This window comes from Leuciscus leuciscus, assembly GCF_965113295.1.
Source record: "Leuciscus leuciscus genome assembly, chromosome: 15".
NCBI classification, from domain to species: Eukaryota; Metazoa; Chordata; class Actinopteri; order Cypriniformes; family Leuciscidae; genus Leuciscus; species Leuciscus leuciscus.
This window is the reverse complement of record NC_138739.1, coordinates 40321293-40341198: the sequence shown is the minus strand read 5'-3', so window position 1 is coordinate 40341198 and position 19906 is coordinate 40321293.

Here is a 19906-nt window from a genome sequence, read left to right as displayed (position 1 = left end):
TTAAAAAGGTATTAGTACTTAAAGAATAAGCAATAGTATCTAATGACTAGGCACTAGTGCCTAAAAAATAAGTAATAGTAGCTAATGTATAAGTACTAGTACTTAATGGAATAGATACTAGTATCTAAAAAATAAGTACTAGTAGCATGAAAATAGATACTAGTAGGTTTGAAGGATTAAATGTTAAAATGGCTTGCCATTGAATCAAGATAATCCCTTATTTTCCTTTGCTGAAGTTAGCACTCCTATACTAACTGCCCTGTTTCAACAGAAAACACACAAAAAGAAAATATTTTTTGCCTGTCACACCACGACCTGTCCAGCAGAGGGAAACAGGGAGCACAAGACCAAACTCCTCCTGACTCCCTGTTCATTCATTATTATTTCAGTGAGATCACCTGTGTCTGAATATAAGTTCTTCATTTGTTTATACCTTTGCTGCGTCTTGTGCCTTGTCCAAATACCCACACTTGCGGTCTTTGCACTTAACCACTCGTCTGCTTGCATGACGTATTTCCTCTATTTGGCCCAAGTGTTCAAGTAGGCGTAAAGACTGCAAGTGTGTGTAGAACTTTTGATTACTCGAAGGGACACTTATAGTCTTGCAAAAAATGCAAGTGTTGACAGAGCTTTCATCTATTATATTTTCAATACGTTGCATTTTAAAATAAACGTGTACATGTCTGTTGAGTAGTCGCTATGTAACTAACAGAAGACTCACATTTAAACTTGTGGTGCTTCTAATTAAGTGATAAAAACAGTTGCAAATGTTGTACAAACTAGGCCTACACATATACCATTCTCATCTTTGCACCAATAAAATGTGCAACACTTTGTTTTTACCATCAAATCATATGTAAACATCACAGTGGAATGTTTTCCTCGACATCTCGCGATTTCGGGACACGAGTCCCCAAACATGCTGGAAATCGCCTGTTCTTTTGTGGCACGTCTGGATTTATCTGAAAGACTTTTGTCTCAACTCTTGTTTGTTTTGAAAATTGATATGACATTGTTGCCTATTCCAAGCCTATTGTAGCTCTGTATCGTCTTCAGCCGCTGCATTGATTCTTGTACTCTTTGCCTGTGTTTATTCAAGAGGATTATCAGTAAAGAGAGTATTTATTTCCCTCCAGTCCTGCCTTTAAAGGGTAACTCTCGCCAAAACTGTCGCCAAAATGGTCTTTTTGTTAATCTACCCGAGGCGAACTTTCGTTTAAAAGCATTATCAGAATGGAAACAGCACTTTTAAGTTTGACCGTATTTTCCTTTTTTTGGTCAAATTGCCTCTTGAATAGGAGTGAATGGGGCACGACTATGTTATCATCAAAAATCGCTATTTTTAAAACACTAAGAAGGCTCGACACAACATGAAACTGTGCTGGAAGGGTCACCAGGGGCTCTACACATGAACTCCAGCATTGAGAATATTGTTTGTATACACAGAGTTTACTAAAAAGAAAGATTTTGAACAACTCTTCTGTGTTTTTCATGCTTTTTTTGCTTTAAATGGTACCACTTTGGTTGAGGTTCCAAGCCGTACCGGTACTAAAATGAGACGTGAAAACACTACAGATCACTGATTGGTCAGAGAGAATCGTCACTACTACCAGCATCACTGGACTTGCAACACGAGACACCAAACCCGCTAGATCTATATAGTCAGCAACAGCCACCGCAGTATTATTTGTTCACACAATTTTTATTAAACGACTTGCTTGAAAAAATAAATAAATAAACTTGAAAAAAGATATGGCTGAATCATGGTGAATGGTCAGTAGACGAGGTGCAGACGTTCCTCTTTTTGGTAGCCGATGTAGCGACCAGGAATGAAAACGTTTTTCAGCAACTTTAATGAGCAGTCTATAATCCCACTCACTTTGAAGCGGTGCTAAACTATAGTGGAAAAGCGAGCCGAGCCGCACCATGCAGTGGAAAAGTGCCTTAAAAGGAGGAGCGACGACAGTGAAGGACGAGAGAGGACCAGGCCTGGACATTTATGTTATGTTTTGGTTTATGTGTGTGCGTCGTCCGTTATGGGCTGCTGCCTGTACTTTCGTTTTGTGTTTATTTATTTTGGAATTAAAGTTGTTGAACGTTGGCCCGTTTCTGCTTCCTCCTTCCCTTATCAACATAGATTGTTGCAGCTGTATATTTCTGAACTTGAAAAATCAATTCCTGCACCCGTGGAACGTATCTCATGGTATAGCGGTAAAATTAACATATTTAAATCTATGGCGCTCATTTTTTAAAGCACCTTCAGATGCGTCATCTTATAAAATCCCTGTCTAATGAAACCAAAAATTAAGGGAGGTGTTGTCTTACCAAACTTTCAATTTTATTACTGGTCAGTGCAAGTGAAGCACACAGTGTGAGTTGGGACAACTAAAAGACTGATTCTGTGTGGCTTTACATGGAAACAATGGCTTATGCTACCCTCCCAACAAATATTAAAAAGCTCAAATGAATTTCAGTAAATTTCATCATTTCAAACACTCTTTTGGCATGGAGAGATGTCAAAACATATCTTAAAAAAACTTGACTTTCTTTGTTATATCTTTTAACCCTGATTTTCCAGCTGCTTTGCATAAAATTTTTCGGCCTGGTCCAAATAAGGGATCACTCAAATATATTGCTTCTTTTTAGGTAATTCCTTAAAATTATTCTAACAAATATTGAATCAATACAACATACTGCAATCTAATTGTCTTTGGCAGATATGGATAGTTGTCTGACTGCTACACTTCTCTACCAATCACTGTGTGCGATCTAAAAGAGCGCTTATGAAAAGTGACATTATCCATAGCAATGAGGTCAACCCCACCTTACTCTTATATTGAGAGTTCCTTAGTAAAACTTGCTTTTTGCTCTTTAAAAAAAAAAAAAAAAAAAAAAAAACCTAGGAACTCTTATGAGGACTTATATTTGTAAGATAAAATTCTTTGTGAAAAAGGTCCCATGATCTTTTACTAGCAACTATTTTGAGCTGTGATATCAAAGACAGCTGGAAGAGCCAACTATAACAACTCAATTTCATTCTCATTTCAATAAATTTTTTAAAGGATATTATAATGGAATATTTATGATTTATATAATTGTGATTCATAAACAGATATTGTAGGAGTAGTAGAATGTTTAGGTGTTAGTCAGGAGCATTTAAGCACTGGAATCAGCTGAATAGTTCATTATATGCAAACTCCATCTTCTAAGAATGCTATACTTACTGGGAATCTGTAACCATAAATAATTTCTTGTTTACAATCAAACATATTCACATTTACACTAACAGAAAACTAACTAATAGTCTGACATCATGGCACTGCTGACATTGTTTGAGCCATTGAAAGTCATGCTTTCAGGATAACTTCTGGACAGTACCGGCCGTTGCAAGTAAAAGGTGAAGGGATTGGAATCCACTGCTGCTTCAATGTATATGTAATGAGTGATTACTAATCAAGGATAAGCATTTCTACATAAATCAATTCTATATTCAATGAGTGATTCAAATATACTTTTAATCATATGTTTGCTGTGAGTGTTAACCAGCTGTTTTTAGGTACATTCTGATGTGACCCTCAACATGTTGTCTTTATATCTGTTTCTAGCTGACGAGTTAAGGTTACAGGGGTCCAACTAGAGGTCTTCTCGGGTCCTAAAAACTGTACCCGACCCGAATCGACCCGAATCACTTCTTACCCGAACCCGACGTGCATAAATAAAATTTTTTTAAAGAAAAACCCGACCCGAGACAGACCCGATAAAATTAGACCCGAGTCCGACCCGACCTGACGCCATTTCCTTTAGAACCCGACTGGACCCGAACGTAAATGGCATTTACATTGTGCACAGCCTGCAGCCCTGCGTTTCTTAAAAATGCACTTAACGCGCAAAGCAGTGGCGGAGCCAGAGGGGGGTCCGGGGTGGCACTGGACACCCCTGACATGCGATTGGCCACCCCGGGTGCCACCCCAAAATTTTATTTGCTACTGGCAGTTGCTGATGCTGATTTAAAAAAAAAAAAAATACGTTCGCCGGCAGCGCGCGCGCATTTTTCAAACAGACGAGCAGAGGACGAGAGATGGTTGCAAGTCGTCAAGATACTTCAACTTCACCGAAGAAACATCATATTTGAAGTAAGTTTTTAAGTTTTAGCATCAGGGTTGTTTGCTCCGAATACATTAATACACGCATACAGTACCATGCCGTGTGTACGTTACAGTATAAACGCAGGCAAAGAAGAGCAGAAACAAGCGATATCATAATGCAATCACTATTAGGACTGTGAAGCTAAGATCTAGCTACTGTGTTTTTATCATCATTCTGAATCTGATCTAGATGTAGTCTTTGATAAAAATGCGATTTTCTCAGCTTTTTGCTCATGTTGCTTTTTATGAAACTTATTACCAACATTCAAGTGTTGATAAAAAAGGATGCACGAAGCTAGAATAAAACAGATTTTTTTTTTTGTTTAAAAGCACAGGGTCTGTTATTTGTTTTGACATGTTCAGATATTGTGAAAATTAACAAAAATGCTAATGGTGGCTATTTTTTTTTTTTTTTATGTATGCTGGCGAAAGCGTTCAGATAAAAATGTTGGTAATTGGATGATTAGAATATGAATATGATTGGAATCATATTTTCAATTTGTCATATTTTGAACAGGGTCAATTGAACATGAAAAGAAAGGGAGGGATATCAGAGTTCTTTTTAAAGAAGCAAAAACAGGCAGATCAGGTGCAAACAGACCCCAGCCCTTGCATCACCACTGGAACCCAGAGCAGCTCCCTACCTGAGGCTAGTCAGAGTCAGTGTGGTCAGACTTCAGGACCAGCAACAGGTCAGAGCATCTAGACACAGGCAATTAATCACATACCGAATTCAGGAATTTAAGTTGAGAGGATTTTGTCAGATTAAAAGGATAGTTCACCCAAAAATGAACACAACAAGATATTTTAAAGCATGTTGGTAACCAAATAGTTTTGGGTTCCTGTTGACTTCCATTGTTTGTTTGTTTTTTCTACAATGGATGTTAATGGGAACCAAAACTGTGGTTACCAACATGCTTTAAAATATCTTCTTTTGTGTTCTGCAGAAGAAGGTCATACAGATGTGGACCTTTAAAATGCTGGTTCATGTGTGTTCTTGTTGTTGATGGCTGTGGCATATATATTGTGATTATACACTAATGGTTCTTGTGTTATAAATAGATGCATCAAGGGAGGACACAGATACCTCTGGTTCTGAGCAAGACGGTGAACCAGGGCTGCCAGGAGATGTCATGGAGCCCCTCCCAACTGCATCTAGCACCAGATTTGCTGTTCCAAAAGGACCCAGTGGTAAGCCAGACCTTTACTTTAAACTACACAGTTTAGTTAGCAGCTGTTAGTATCTAATCTTGTGGATCCCTTAATTATACATTTCCATAGAGATTTGGCACATTATTTAACATTATATTATTATATTATTATTTATTTTGTATTTTAGACATCTCTAGATCCAGAGAAGAGGGTCCAGTACAGCCATGTTTGAAAACATTTCCCAGAACTCAGCGTGGTACTAGGAAAAGGGCTTTCAACAGCTCCTGGTATAAGGACAATTCATGGCTTGAATATTCTGTGAATCAAGATTCAGCTTATTGTTTTGCCTGTAGGCATTTTTCTCTGCCCAATACACCTGAATCTGCCTTCACTTCCCAGTCAGGATTTTGTAACTGGAAAAAAGCACTGTTTAAAGATTCTGGGTTTAAGCTCCATTCAAAGACAGAGCATCATATAAATGCTATGTATGCCTGGAATCAGCATAAAAGGGCTGTTAACAGCAACTCATCAATGTTAGATCTGATAAATGAGGAAAGGAAAAAGAAAGTGGAGGAAAACCGTACCTACATTAAAACAATTGCCGATGTGCTACTATTAACTGCCACTCAAAATATAGCACAGAGAGGTCATCGTGAGTCTTATGACTCTGACAACAAAGGCAATTTTTTGACAATCTTGGACGAAATAGCAAAGCATGACCCTCTCATTAAGAAAAGGCTTAATGCATTTGGCAATGCTAAGTACACAAGCCACCAAATCCAGAACGAAGTTCTTGAGGGGTTAGCTGAGATGGTACAAAGTGAAATAATCAGTGAAGTAAAAGAAAGTGAAGTTTTTAGTGTAATTGTAGATGAAACCAAAGATTTAAAGAAAAAAGAACAGATCTCTTTAGTTGTGAGGTACTATTACAACGGGGCCATCCACGAAAGTTTTTTACACTTTCAGTCAGCTGAAAGCTTAGATGCGGCAGGCCTTACAAAAATGATAATTGATTGCCTTGAAAAACATGGCCTGGACTACAGAAATAATCTTGTGGGGCAAGGCTATGACGGTGCAGCCGTCATGAGCGGAAAACATTCTGGTGTGTCTACGCGAATTAAAAACAGTGCAAGATTCGCATTTTATGTGCACTGTAATGCACATTGTTTAAACTTGGTTCTTGTTGATTCTGTTAAATCTGTGCCTGAGGCAGTTAACTTTTTTGCTCTCCTGCAGAAGGTTTATAACTTTGTATCAGGCTCGTACGTTCATCTCAAGTGGCTTGCAGTTCAGAAAGAGCTGTATCCACAGCAGCAGCCCAGGGAATTACAGAGACTTACAGATGTAAGGTGGGCATGCAGATACATGGCATGCCGTAATCTGAGGGAAAGGCTTCCAGCAGTTCTGAAAGTGCTACAGGAAATAGCAGATGAAAAGAGTGGTGATAGATCAGTGGAGGCAAGGGGAATTCTTTCTCAGATAGACGTAAATTTCATTGGGCTTTTGGTTACTTTCTGTAAAGTGCTAGGTGATGCTAAATGTCTTTCTGACATACTCCAATCAAGCTCTCTTGACCTAGCAAGGGCTGTGGATCTAGTAGGTGCCCTTACAGACACATTACAGAACTACAGAAGTGAAGATGTATTTGGAAAACTATGGAAAGAGGTTGAAGAGATTGTAGAGCACTGCAAAATAACTGTACAAACAGTGTGTAAAAGACAACCTAAAACAAGCTTAAGATTTTGTGACTCATTGATGATGAGCACTGTAGGACATAAAAATAGTGACCAAAGTGATGGCGAGAGCTTCCAAAGAGCTATATTTTATCAGGTACTTGACAGTCTCACAGCTGAACTGCAGAGGCGTTTTTCAAAGAAGAATTGTGAGATAATGCAAGGGGTCCAGTCTCTCAACCCAAAGAGTACAACATTCTTGAACGAGGAGCCTCTGTTTGCCTTTGCTCAGATATACGAGTCAGATTTAGAGGACCTCAAACATGAGGTTCATCAAACCAAGCGGCTTCTTGATAGGAGAGAGAAAAGTGGAAGTGACAGACCGTCAACTCTCCTTGACTTTGTTGTGTTTCTAGAACCTTATAAAGAGGTCTTTCATGAGCTATTTCGACTTTGTAAGATTTCTGTTGTTACACCAGTCAGCACTGCTTCTTGTGAGAGAAGCTTCTCAGCTTTAAAACTGATTAAAACCCACCTTAGGACAACAATGGCTGATGACAGGTTAAGTCACATCGGAATTCTCAGTGTTGAGTCAAGGAGAGCACGCTCCCTCAACATGGATGAGTTCGTGAAACATTTTGCCAGTTCTCATCAGAACCGCAGAATTATGTTGTATTAAATCTTCCTAGGATAAGATTGTATATTGATGGGCACTAAAATTGTTTACATTTTTCAAGTACATGTCTGCTTGATGCCTGTGATGCCATGTGAGTTTTTTTTGTAAATAAACATAGCAGTTCAAAACAGACACATGCTACTGTATCTTATCTCCTTGGTGCTTCAGCTTTGTTTTCTGCAAATATTTTGGATGTTCAACACTTATAGACACAAACAGAGTGACCCAATTCCTTCCACTGTGTGTGTGTGTGTGTGTCTGTGTCTGTGTCTGTGTGTGTGTGTGTGTGTGTGTGTGTGTGTGTGTGTGTGTGTGTGTGTGTGTGTGTGTGTGTGTGTGTGTGTGTGTGTGTGTGTGTGTGTGTGTGTGTGTGTGTGTGTGTGTGTGTGTGTGTGTGTGTGTGTGTGTACCCCCGAAAGTAGCAGTGGCCACCCCCTGGCCACCCCATTTATAAAACTCTAGTTCCGCCACTGGCGCAAAGGCCTACGCGCTGAAGTGCTGAAATGTCAATCACACATCACTGTAACCCATTACATTCTATAAAATTTGGCATATGTTATTTACCGGACCATACGATGATTAACATTAGAACCACCACAGGGTAAAATTTACCGATGGCTGTTTTTCAAATGTAGCCTATAACAGATTTTCAATAAAATATCCAAAGTCTCCCAGTCATTGACTTTTACTAAAATTGTGTTATTTAGCCTACAATCCCGTTGTTAAAAAGTTGTTTAGATAAAACCAGATTAAAAACAAGGCATTAGAACCGCCATAGCAGGTCAAATTTACCATGTAGGCATGTCTTTATTTTTGCAACTTTTCTTTATTTGAGCAACGTGTCTGCATACTGTAAACAGTCACACAACGCACGTTCAAAATAAGTTGTTTTAGCCTACTCATAAATGTTCAAACTTTGGATTAATTATTAATTTTTTTTTGCAATTTTTATCGTTTATTGTTTGCTGCTATTTATTCAAGTCTGCCCGTTTCCTGAAGAAAATTCCGATCTATGATGTAGCCTAATGAATATTTTTTTTTTCTGATTACCCCAAGTTTATTGGGATTGTTCTCTTATTCAAATTATAAATGATATAACTAAGCAAATTAATAACTGAGTTAATAAATGCGGAGGCAACCGTGCTTATAGCCCATTGCACGTAGAAGCGCGGATTCGCTCTCTCACTTAGAAAAAGTGAGAGAACGGTGTCATAGAGTTGTTTTAAATAATGCCCAACATAGTTTGGGTCTTCTCGGGTCCATTTGGAAAAAGCATATTTATTTTAAATTACCCGAGACCCGAGGCCACTAATACCGAACCCGACCCGTGTCCGAGACATTCGTCTGAGTTTTGGACCCGAAACCGCTCGGGTCTCGGGTCGGACCTCGGGTTTTCGGATCCAAGTGGACCCGTGAAGACCTCTAGGTCCAACTATACGTGACTTCACCTGATTTACAGAATTGTACCTCTTGTATTTCTCTAGAAACTAAAGTGAATAGTATCTGTACTTCTTCCTGAGGAGGGAATATATTATCAGTATGTTTTGGTATAGTTTGTCCTGATGATAGTTAGCTCAGGCTCTCTTCAACCTTGGAGAAGCTGCGAATCCAGATTCCCTAGTGCTTTTGTGTGTGCGTTGGATGTTCTGTGCAGGTCTTGTATAGGAGCTATGGGACACTTCGGCATGCAACAACAGACCCGAAGACGCCTTTCTCCGACCTCCGAGGTCACCGCAGACCTATATCTAGGAATCGTGCGACAACTATCTTGACTATTGGCGACATACTCTCCTATCTATCCATGTGTGGAAATTGGCTTAGACTATATGGGCCCTATCTTGCACCCAGCGCAATTGACTTTGTACACCGACGCATGTATCATTCCTATTTTGCACCCGCGCAAAGCGGACTTTTCCCTCCACAGAAGCACGTCGGTAAGTTAGGAAATACACTTGCGCTCCCGGGGGCGGTGCAGCGCAAAGAGGAGGCGTGTTCCGGCGCAAACGTTCCTTCATGCTATTTTGCAGGTTTAGAAAACAATTGCGCCACTAACCAGGAAAAAATAAAGTCAGTGGCGCGTTGCGCATGTTATTCATATGCTATTTTAAGGGCGCATGCTTGGCCATAATCAATGTAGCGTGTGCACAACGCGCACTTTGATTCTCTCATCTACACAGAAGCAGCAGTTTTCATTTTTGCAAATCATACATTATTACGATAGATAGATAGATAGATAGATAGATAGATAGATAGATAGATAGATAGATAGATAGACAATTTATTATAAAAGCATACATCTAGCTTACACATTTACCCAAATGATCATACGCCTGTTTAACCGAAGTTAATTTGGGTGGGTTTCTCCATCCCCAATGTCCCTGACGAGAACGTCGGTCTCCTCGGCTGTGAACTGCTCCTGGCACTGGCTTTTAGTCTGGCTCTTAGTTTAAGGGTGGTACCCTGACAAAAGGCTTACAGAGACTCCCAACAATCTGAGGAAGGATCACCAGACTCGAGATCTGAACTGTGGTCCTCAATCCAATACATTTACATTCACATTTAGTCATTTAGCAGACGCCTTTATCCAAAGCGACTTACAAATTAGGACAAAAATTCAGCGAGTCATCATAAAGAGGCAAAAACAACAACAGCGCAAGAAGTGCTCAAAATACGAAGTTCAGGTATTATTCAGAGTAGCATAAGCCTGATAAGTGATGTTTCAAAGGGAAAGGATTTTTTTTTTTTTTTTTTTAGGTTAAGTGCTCACGGAAGAGATGGGTTTTCAGCTGTCTTTTGAATGTTGTCAGGGATTCTGCATTCCGGATGAGGGTGGGGAGAGCGTTCCACCAGCATGGAACTGTGAATGAGAATGTTCTGGAAAGTGATTTTGTGGCTTTCTGTGATGGAACCACGAGACGTCGCTCGTTGACCGATCGTAGGTGTCTGGTAGGGATGTAGACTCGTAGGAGTGAGTGAAAGTAGGAGGGAGCTGAGCCTGTGATGGATCTGTAAGCAAGCGTCAGTGCCTTGAACTTGATGCGAGCAGCGAGAGGTAGCCAGTGCAGAGAGGTGAACAGAGGAGTGACGTGGGCCCTCTTGGGCTCGTTGAAGACAAGACGAGCTGCAGCATTCTGGATCATCTGTAGGGGTTTGGTCGCACATGCTGGAAGTCCAGCCAGAAGAGCATTGCAGTAGTCGAGCCTAGAGATGACCAGGGCCTGGACGATAAGTTGCGTTGCATGCTCAGTTAGGAAAGGCCTGATCTTCCTGATGTTGTGCAGTGCAAACCTGCATGATCGAGCTGTCTTTGAAATGTGATCAGTGAAGGTCAGCTGGTCATCAAACGTTACTCCAAGATTTCTGACCGATCTTGATGGGGTGATTAATGATGACTCTAGCTGGATGGTGAAGTCGTGCTGTAGAGACGGATTGGCAGGGAGGACGAGAAGCTCAGTCTTTGCCAGGTTGAGCTGCAGGTGATGTTCCTTCATCCATGTGGAGATGTCCGCCAGACAGCTTGAGACCCGTGCAGCTACTGTGGGATCATCTGGTTGAAATGAGAGGAAGAGCTGCGTGTCATCAGCATAGCAGTGGTAGGAAAAACCGTGTGCCTGTATGATGTGTCCCAGTGATGTGGTGTAGATGGAGAAGAGGAGGGGACCAAGAACTGAACCCTGGGGAACACCTGTGGTCAGCTGATGTGCTCTGGATACCTCACCTCTCCATGCGACCTTGAAGGACCTACCTGTGAGATAGGACTCAAACCAGTGGAGTGAAGTTCCTGTGATGCCCAGTGATACTATATCCTCGGGAAGTCCAATGTGATGGAACACGTGGTGAAATAACAGTTCAGCGGCTTTCAGAGCCGTGGGCAAACCTTTCAAGGGTATGTGTTTACAGGCCTTGGAGAACCGATCTACGGCCACAAAGATATAGGCATAGACATAGATCTGTCCCTCAGGACCTCCTGGCGGAGCCGGATCAGAGAATTGAACCGGGTGAAGAAGAGATCCCATTGGGCTTGTCTGGGGTTGAGTTGCATAGCTTCACAGAGGTATTCAAGGTTACGGTGATTGGTGATGACTTCAAACGGATGGTTAGCTCCTTCCAGCCAATGTCTCCACTCCTCCAAGGCTAATTTGATGGCCAACAGCTCATGATTACCAATGTCGTAGTTTCGCTCTGCCGGAGACAGCTTCTTGGAGTAGAAGGCACATGGATGGAGGCATTGTGGATCACCCTGCCACTGCGATAATACAGCTCCTACCCCGGTAGTGGAGGCGTCCACTTCCACGACGAAGGGGAGGTCAGGGTCAGGGTGGACCAGGATGGAAGCTTTACTGAACGCGTCCTTCAGGCGTTGGAAGGCTTGTGTGGCTGGCTGGTTCCAAGACAGAGACTTGGGCCAATCTTTGGGTGCTTTCACATCTGTAGTTCGGTTCATGAGGTCCGGACCAAGGGCAAAAAATGATACATTGTAGCATTTTTCAGGCGTTTTGGTTCCTTTTCACACCACACTGATCACTCTGGTCCGAATCAGTTTATGAGTTGATAAAACGAACCAAAATGCAGTCACGTGACAACATCCACATCACTCGTTGGCCAGATGTGTATTGAACGCATTCCCATAACTGCACTTCGATTGGTCAGAATTAACGTGTGGGGAAAATTCCAACAGAACTCCCAGAAGTAATCCGGCAGACAGAGACAACACGCCGCTGTTTACTATGGAGAGACGACTGCGTGAGCTTATTGTATCCCTGGTCATATTTTATTATATAATTTGTCTACACCACTTTAGACAAACAATAATATTTGAGAATGAGGCGATATGCGGCTCGAAAATAATGCATTAATGCACTGCACGCAGCGAAGGCGCATCGCAAGTCACTTCAGGAGGAGGCGTGCATTAATGTTGCTAAACAGTGACATGCTCATCATCCCAAAAAAATTCCAACGATCCATTAGGTAATGTTGTGCCCTTTCTCTCTTTAAACTTGTTTTTGACAGTTGGGACATATGGTCATCAGACCAAATTTCTATCAGGCTCCGCACCTCCTCACAACTCCAAGTTTGTCCGCGAGCTGTCATGCTTAAAGTGCAAACTGTCAACAAACATTTCTCCTCATCCCATAATCACAGCGCAGCTGACTACGGCAACTGGTTTAGTCCAAAAATGCGCAGTTCTTTGGCAGTTGGTTCTGTTCGAGGTCGGATCACGTTCTCAAAACAAACGAACCGCTCCAGAGTTCGTTTGAAAGCGTATCGAGACCTCCTCGAAGAGGAGCTTTACGCTTGTTTGGTCCGCTTTTGGTGCGCACCCGAGTGCGATTGGCGCATTCACACCTGCCCAAACGAACCGTTCCAATGGGGAAAACGAACTCTAGTGCGATTCAACCAAACTAAACAAGGCAGGTGTGAAAGCACCCTTTGAGGAGGGATGTGAGTGGAGAACTGATGAGACTGAAGTTGTTGATGAAGCGTCGGTAGAAGTTAGCTAACCCCAGGAAGTGCTGTATCTCCTTGACTGTGGTAGGTTATGGCCTGGCTTGGATGGTTTCCACCTTCCTCTGGTCCATTTGAATGCCCTACTAGTCAATGATATAATCTAAGAACTGGATGATGCTATTGTGGAACTCGCATTTTTCCAGCTTGAGATAGAGATGTTGTTCTCTCAGCTTCTGGAGGACTTGTGTCAGGTCTTGGCGATGTTCGGCCTGGTTCCAGGAGTAGATGAGGATGTTGTCTATGTAGACGATGACGAATTGATGGAGAAACTCCCGGAACACCTCATTCCTATAACCTTAAAATACGGAGGGTGAGTTGGGACAGTCCATTCGGCATCACAAGATATTCGTAGTGGCCGGAGGGTGTTACGAAGGCGGTATTCCATTCGTCACACTCACCTATGCGAATTAGATTGTATGCGCTCTGCAGGTCCAGTTTGGTGAAGATGCGAGCTCCACAGAGTTGTTCCAAGGTGGCTGGGACCAGAGGAAGAGAACAGCTGTACTTCACCGTTTGAGCGTTGAGGGTTCGATAGTCAAAGCACGGCCGCAAGCCTCCGTCCTTTTTTGCCACGGGGAAGAAGCTGGAAGCGGCAGGGGATGTAGATGGTTGGATGAATTGCTGATAAAGTGCTTCCTCAATGTACTCCCCCATAGCCTTCTGCTCCAGGATGGACAGGGGATAAACTCGACCTTTAGGAAGTGTAGCCCCAGGCAGCAGGTCAATTGTACAATTGTACTTCACACTTCTTTACAATTGTACAGTCCCATGGCCGATGAGGTGATAATTGGCTTGCCAGTTGTTTACTGAAGACTTCCTTTACATTTACATTTACATTTATTCATTTAGCTGACGCTTTTAATCCAAAGCGACTTACAATTGCTATATATGTCAGAGGTCACACGCCTCTGGAGCAACTAGGGGTTAAGTGTCTTGCTCAGGGACACATTGGTGTCTCACAGTGGATTCGAACCCGGGTCTCTCACACCAAAGGCATGTGTCTTATCCACTGCGCCACTACCACCCCTTATACTTTAACACCCGGTACTCAGAAGGGATTTAGACCTTGCACTCTGTCTCAGGACTTTCGATGGATGTTGAATTGAAAGATAGACTGGAAGAAGATAATGAGGGGTTCCGATTGGCAGGGACTGATGGTCGTTTGTGAACTGGCGAAATGCAATCGTTGAAGCAGGACTCACCCCATTGAAGAATCTCTCCTGAATTCCAGGTGGACTCGAGGTGCATGTTGTGACATCCACGGGTGTCCCAGGATAATGTCCGCAGTGGAACCTTCCAGCACCATGAACGAGATCTGTTCCTGATGGAGACTTCCAATGCAGAGCGTCACAGTGGGGGAGAAATGACGGATGCGACCACGACCCAGAGGTTTTCAGAGGACTGTGTTCACCTTTAATTCCTGGGAGCAGAGCTTCCTCTCAAGGTTGAGCCTTTGGAGTAGTTGGTGGGAGATAAAGCAGAGCGATGAGGCAGTTTGTCCGAAGACTTCCTTGAAGTGCCTGATGAAAGAGGCTAACGTTTTGGTCCATTGGCATTCCAAATCGACTGCACCCACTGCTAAGCTCAACCGGAGAGTAATGAGATCACGCTGGCGATCTTTGCATGTTCTGTGCTTGAACAGCTGAGGTTGCATCTCAAAGTAGAAAGAGCACTGTAGAAGAAACCCACTACATTCCTACGCCTCACCAGTCTGTGTTGCTGGACGGGCCATGGGACCGGCAGAGGTGGAAGGAGAGGGTATTGTTGGAAGCAGTGACGGACGAACAGCTTGTAAGAGTTCGCCGAATGAACCGGGCTGATGATCCCTGCAAGCTTTGCATGGCGATCTGGTCTTCTATCATAATACAGAAAAAGATAACACAGGTATGAGATTCCTAGATAAGGATCTTCCTTATCGGAAAGCCAAATTCTAAACGTCAAAATCGGAGTTGATGTAGTCTCTCTGTTGATAGGCTACCTCTCGCCTATAGCCTATTCATTTGTATTAAATCACTTATCTAATCCCTGTTCTCTAATTTTTATTTCTTTGCTCTCATGGCCTGGTCATTATGCTGTCCACGGTGCTCGCTGAGGGGCTGAGAGAGTGACAAAGATTGAATGTTGATTTTGTTTTCGGTCGTAATTGTAATGCTGGATAGTGGTATATAGAATGCATTAATAAATAGACTATTGAGAGTGAAATAACAGTTAACAGTGTTAAATATAACAGAGATTAAAGTAAATGCTGTTGCATTGCGTATAATGGGTCTCATTCATGAAACACGAGCAGAACTAATTTTTGTGTAAATCGTGTGTAAGGTGGTTCTGGCGTAAAGTTTCGGATTCATTAAAATGTTCGTATTTTCCAAATGTTAGTTGGTACGAAAGAAATCTACACCTGCTCCCAGCCACGCGTAAGTTTAACATCCGAACGTTTTGCTAATTAAATAAGGCTGCATTTTAATTCACCTTAATCGGGTACATATTTACACAGCATTTTGAAAAAATAGTAATTACATACGTTTTTTCTTTTCACTTTTATTATGAGAGCCAGAAATAGCATCTGCAAACGGAACACAAGTCTGCAAGTCACAAGTGTTGCAGTCAAGCTTCATGTCGAACCATTTTCTTTTCACTTCTGGGACTGGTCGATTAACAGATGAAACTCCATTAACTGCATCTGTAATATGCTGCCAAGCTTCCTTTTTTTTAGGACCTGATACACCACTATGTACGCTTGAAAATAAAATGTGGCGTTTTTTGAATGAACTTCTGATAATAAAACTTCAATTTCTGCATCTGAGAAATTTCTCTTTTTCATTCGCTTTTGAGAAGACATGTTGAAATCCTTCGTTTGGTGTCATAATATGATGCCCATATATAGTTGTCAGTCGGATTTAATGGGCGGGATTTATGGTAATTGAGAATGAGCGTGCACACGCGTCCCATTTACTACTGATTGGAATTCATTAACACACACACACATTTCACTATCACATCTGACGTTTACGAAGTATTTGTGAATCAGGAGAAGAGTTTTCGTGAAGGTCTCTTTACGCGCAAATCACTGACAAATTTACTCGTATATTTACGAATGTTTCATGAATGAGACCCAATGTTTGTTAGAAAATAGCCTCTGAATTGCAAAGCAGCCGTTGCTTCTGGAATGCAAGGACCCAGAATTCTATCAATACAATTTATATTTGTTATTCAAACAAAACCCTGCAGGAATTAAACAGTAGAAATACAGGTGTCTCCACTCCAAATAGACAACCAGGCCACCAGAACAGTTTATTACCACTTTACAAAAATGTTCAGTTTGTTAACATTGGTAACTACTATAACTATCGTGAACTATGAACAATAACATAATGTTCATTTTAAACATGCTTTTGCTCATTTAAAAATGTTCATGTATTTAGAACACATTAATTCATGTTATTTTTATTTTTTTCATTTCATTTAATTTGCCAACTTTAAAAGGTCAGTCCAGTTAAAATCATTATGAATCTGGCTTGACTAATGAGGCTTTTCTTAATAATAATAATTTTATTATTATAATTTTTTATTGAACCTTACTAGATAAAGATACACTTTAAAAAACGTTACTTGTAGTTAACAGAATGTGTTAAATGGACCATTAAAATAAAGTGAAACCGAGCCTATTTCCACTATAAAGAACCTTCTGTGGAATGGAAAGTTTCCATGGATGTTAAAGGTTCTTCATGAAACCATTGATGCCAATTAACAACCTTTATATTTAAGAGTGTAGGCAATCATACAAGACAGATTAATTTACAATGTGAACTTATTCAATCAGTTATTTGCTATTTTTAAGACCGTATATTTAGTTGGGTAAATCTATTTTATATTTGATATTTGTGTTGATATCAATTATTAGTTTAATAATAAAAAAAAATCTTTCTGAACTCACACTGCCCCACACTGAGAACCTGTTAGTATAAAATAATGAGTAGGTGGGGTTTAAGGACAGCATTAGTCTGATGTCAAAACCTCTGTCAGTTTCAATTTAAGAAGATTATCAGTCATTAAGAAAGCGTTAGGTTGCTTCTCAAAGGGGTATTTTCCTCGCTTTAGGTTCGTTAGCAAACCACTGAAAGATGTATCGATTTATTGTATTTGCTGGACTGGCTTTACTGTTTAGTAGATTAATACTAACAGGTAAGATGTCTATTTAAATCTAAATATGTGAGTATAGTGAATGTGATGTAAATCGAAGTATTATCATAACTAAATACTTTGATGCAAAAAAAGCACTAAATATGCATGTGTATATTTATTAATAAATATGTATGCATACAATATACTGCATGTTACGGGTGATCTGTGTTTGTTTCTGTGTGGGGTTGGTTTTGTTCTGTGTTTTAGTTGGTATCAATAGTTTTCCATTGATTTGATTATCAGTTGCCCTTGTTAATTTCATGGATTGGTTTGATTGTGTATTTAAGCTCTTTGTTTCTTTCAGTTGATGGTCTGTTCTCGTTGGATTATGTTGGTTGTTCTGTTCCTGGTCAATCTAATATCTTGATCATTTTGTTTTGAGTTCATGTTTAATAAATAAAACTGCTGCGATTAGATCCTGCTGTTTTCTCTTCGTTATTGCAACCAAGTATACCTCCACTGTTTCACTTCCTATCAGCCATCCTTTTGTAGTCGGTACAACACCTTACAAAGCTCCTCCACTGGCTTGTCCCCATTCATGACAGATAATATTTATCAAATGGATCAAAATTTTTTATTTACGTCCATCATCATCCATTTTGACCAATTAGGCGGCTGCATATATGAAAAAAAAAAAAACAAACAAAAAAACACCTAACCCTAAAAAACTTCTAACAAAAGGTTTCTCAGCTGTTTTTTGTAGTATAAGGTGTCCTTAATAACATACTAAAAGTTTACCAAAGTTTGACCACTAGAAAGGTGTAATTTTCAAGATGGTGTCCAAGATAGGCAGGAAGCCCTTAAAATGTCCTTCATTATTTGACCTAGCCAAGTAATCTTGGTGCCTAACTCCATGTTTTCTGGGTCTATGAATCCATTGGACTTGTCTAAATTTCACTGACATGATTACATACTTATGGAATACATGATTTTGTGAGATTACTGTGAGGTTTTATCTTTGTTTGGGGTGAACCAGAGATGTAAACGATTTAGCCTATGTCATGTTACTCCTACTCAGTACTCCTACTCCTACTTTTTTTTTTTTTTTTTTGCTAAAACACAGACTTGACATTCAATGTAATAGTTATTGCACCCAAAAGTAACTTAAATTGGAGTTGTATAACTTTGATCATAAACAACTCTGAATTAGCCCGAACAGAGGCCTGTGTGTGAATGTAACCCTGTATAATTAAAATGTATTATAAAAAGGAATAAATTAAAGAGTGGTAAAATAAAAATCTAACCAGAAATAATACTAATAATAAAAGTGTAAGAAATTATAGAATCAAAGTGAAATGTATGTTAGTGTGATGATTGACATTGCAGTAATCATCCAATCACATTAAGTATAGGTTGAAGTCCCACCCCTCCACGCTAGTCGCGGGTTGCGGGAAACTTTTCTCTCTCCACGAGACTAATGATATAAGCAGCAGCATAACTTTGAGCAAGAGCTAAAAAGAGAAGTCAAAGAGGATAAAATACATCTATGCGTTTATTTCTTTGGATTTTGGTGAGTACACATTTTCAATGTGTAAACATTGCAATCATATATGCAATCAGATATGTGCAACAATTTGGGTGAGAGATAATGTGATATTGACGAGTTCTGGTGTATTACAAGTTAAAAGAGGTTTGTTGGCTAAGCAATAACGTGTATGAGTTGCAAGTGTTCATATTGTACGATGATATTTATTGTTTAATTAGATGGCGTAATGTCGACTGAGTTGTTGAATTACGGTAACATTTTTACTGTTAATTGTTAGCAGGCCAACAAATGCTACCTGTACTGTTGCACTAGAAACAGTGAATTGATATGCTTGTGAACTTAATGTTGCCTGTGTGTATATACTGTATATATATACAGGTCAGGTTTTTTTTCATGCTGGAACCAGAGCCTGTCTACGGAAAGCCTGGCCACTCCCTATTAAGTCCTATTGTACCGAATTTGGGTTGTAGTTCCACCAGAGTTCCACTGGGGGCGATCGCCCATGAGTGCAAAATGAATGGGAGTCTATGGAGCTAGACGGCTAAATTTGTCTCTTTCACCCGATTGCCGTTGAGAAATCTCAGATTTGATTGTAGGTTTTGCAAGTTCAACATGGGTTATAGGTCGAAAGTTGAATGAACGAGTACTTATGTTCTTTCGATTTCTTACAGGTTGAGTTGCTGTTGCCCATAACACGCTAGCATTCTGCTAATGAACGATGATTGGTCAGTGAAGGACTGATTACGACCAGAGATACCGCATCCAAAGCAGGACCAGAATGTTAAGGCGGACTTTTTTGCCCAACTTTTTTTTTTGGTTGCTGGCACTTTTATCTGCCTATGGTTATGTATGTACTGTGAAATTTACACGGAAAATAAATTGAATTTGAGTATTTGTTGTGTTATTCTTGTGTTAGGAAATACAGGATACATATGGTATAGTATTGCCACCTTAAAAAAACAACAACAACCAAACAGCTCAATAGTGTTAAATATCAATAAAAATTGAAAAAGGAGAAAAATGCCTCGCAGGTGTGCAATGATAAATTGTTCTAATAGTGGGCAAAGGGTTGTCCTATTTCTCG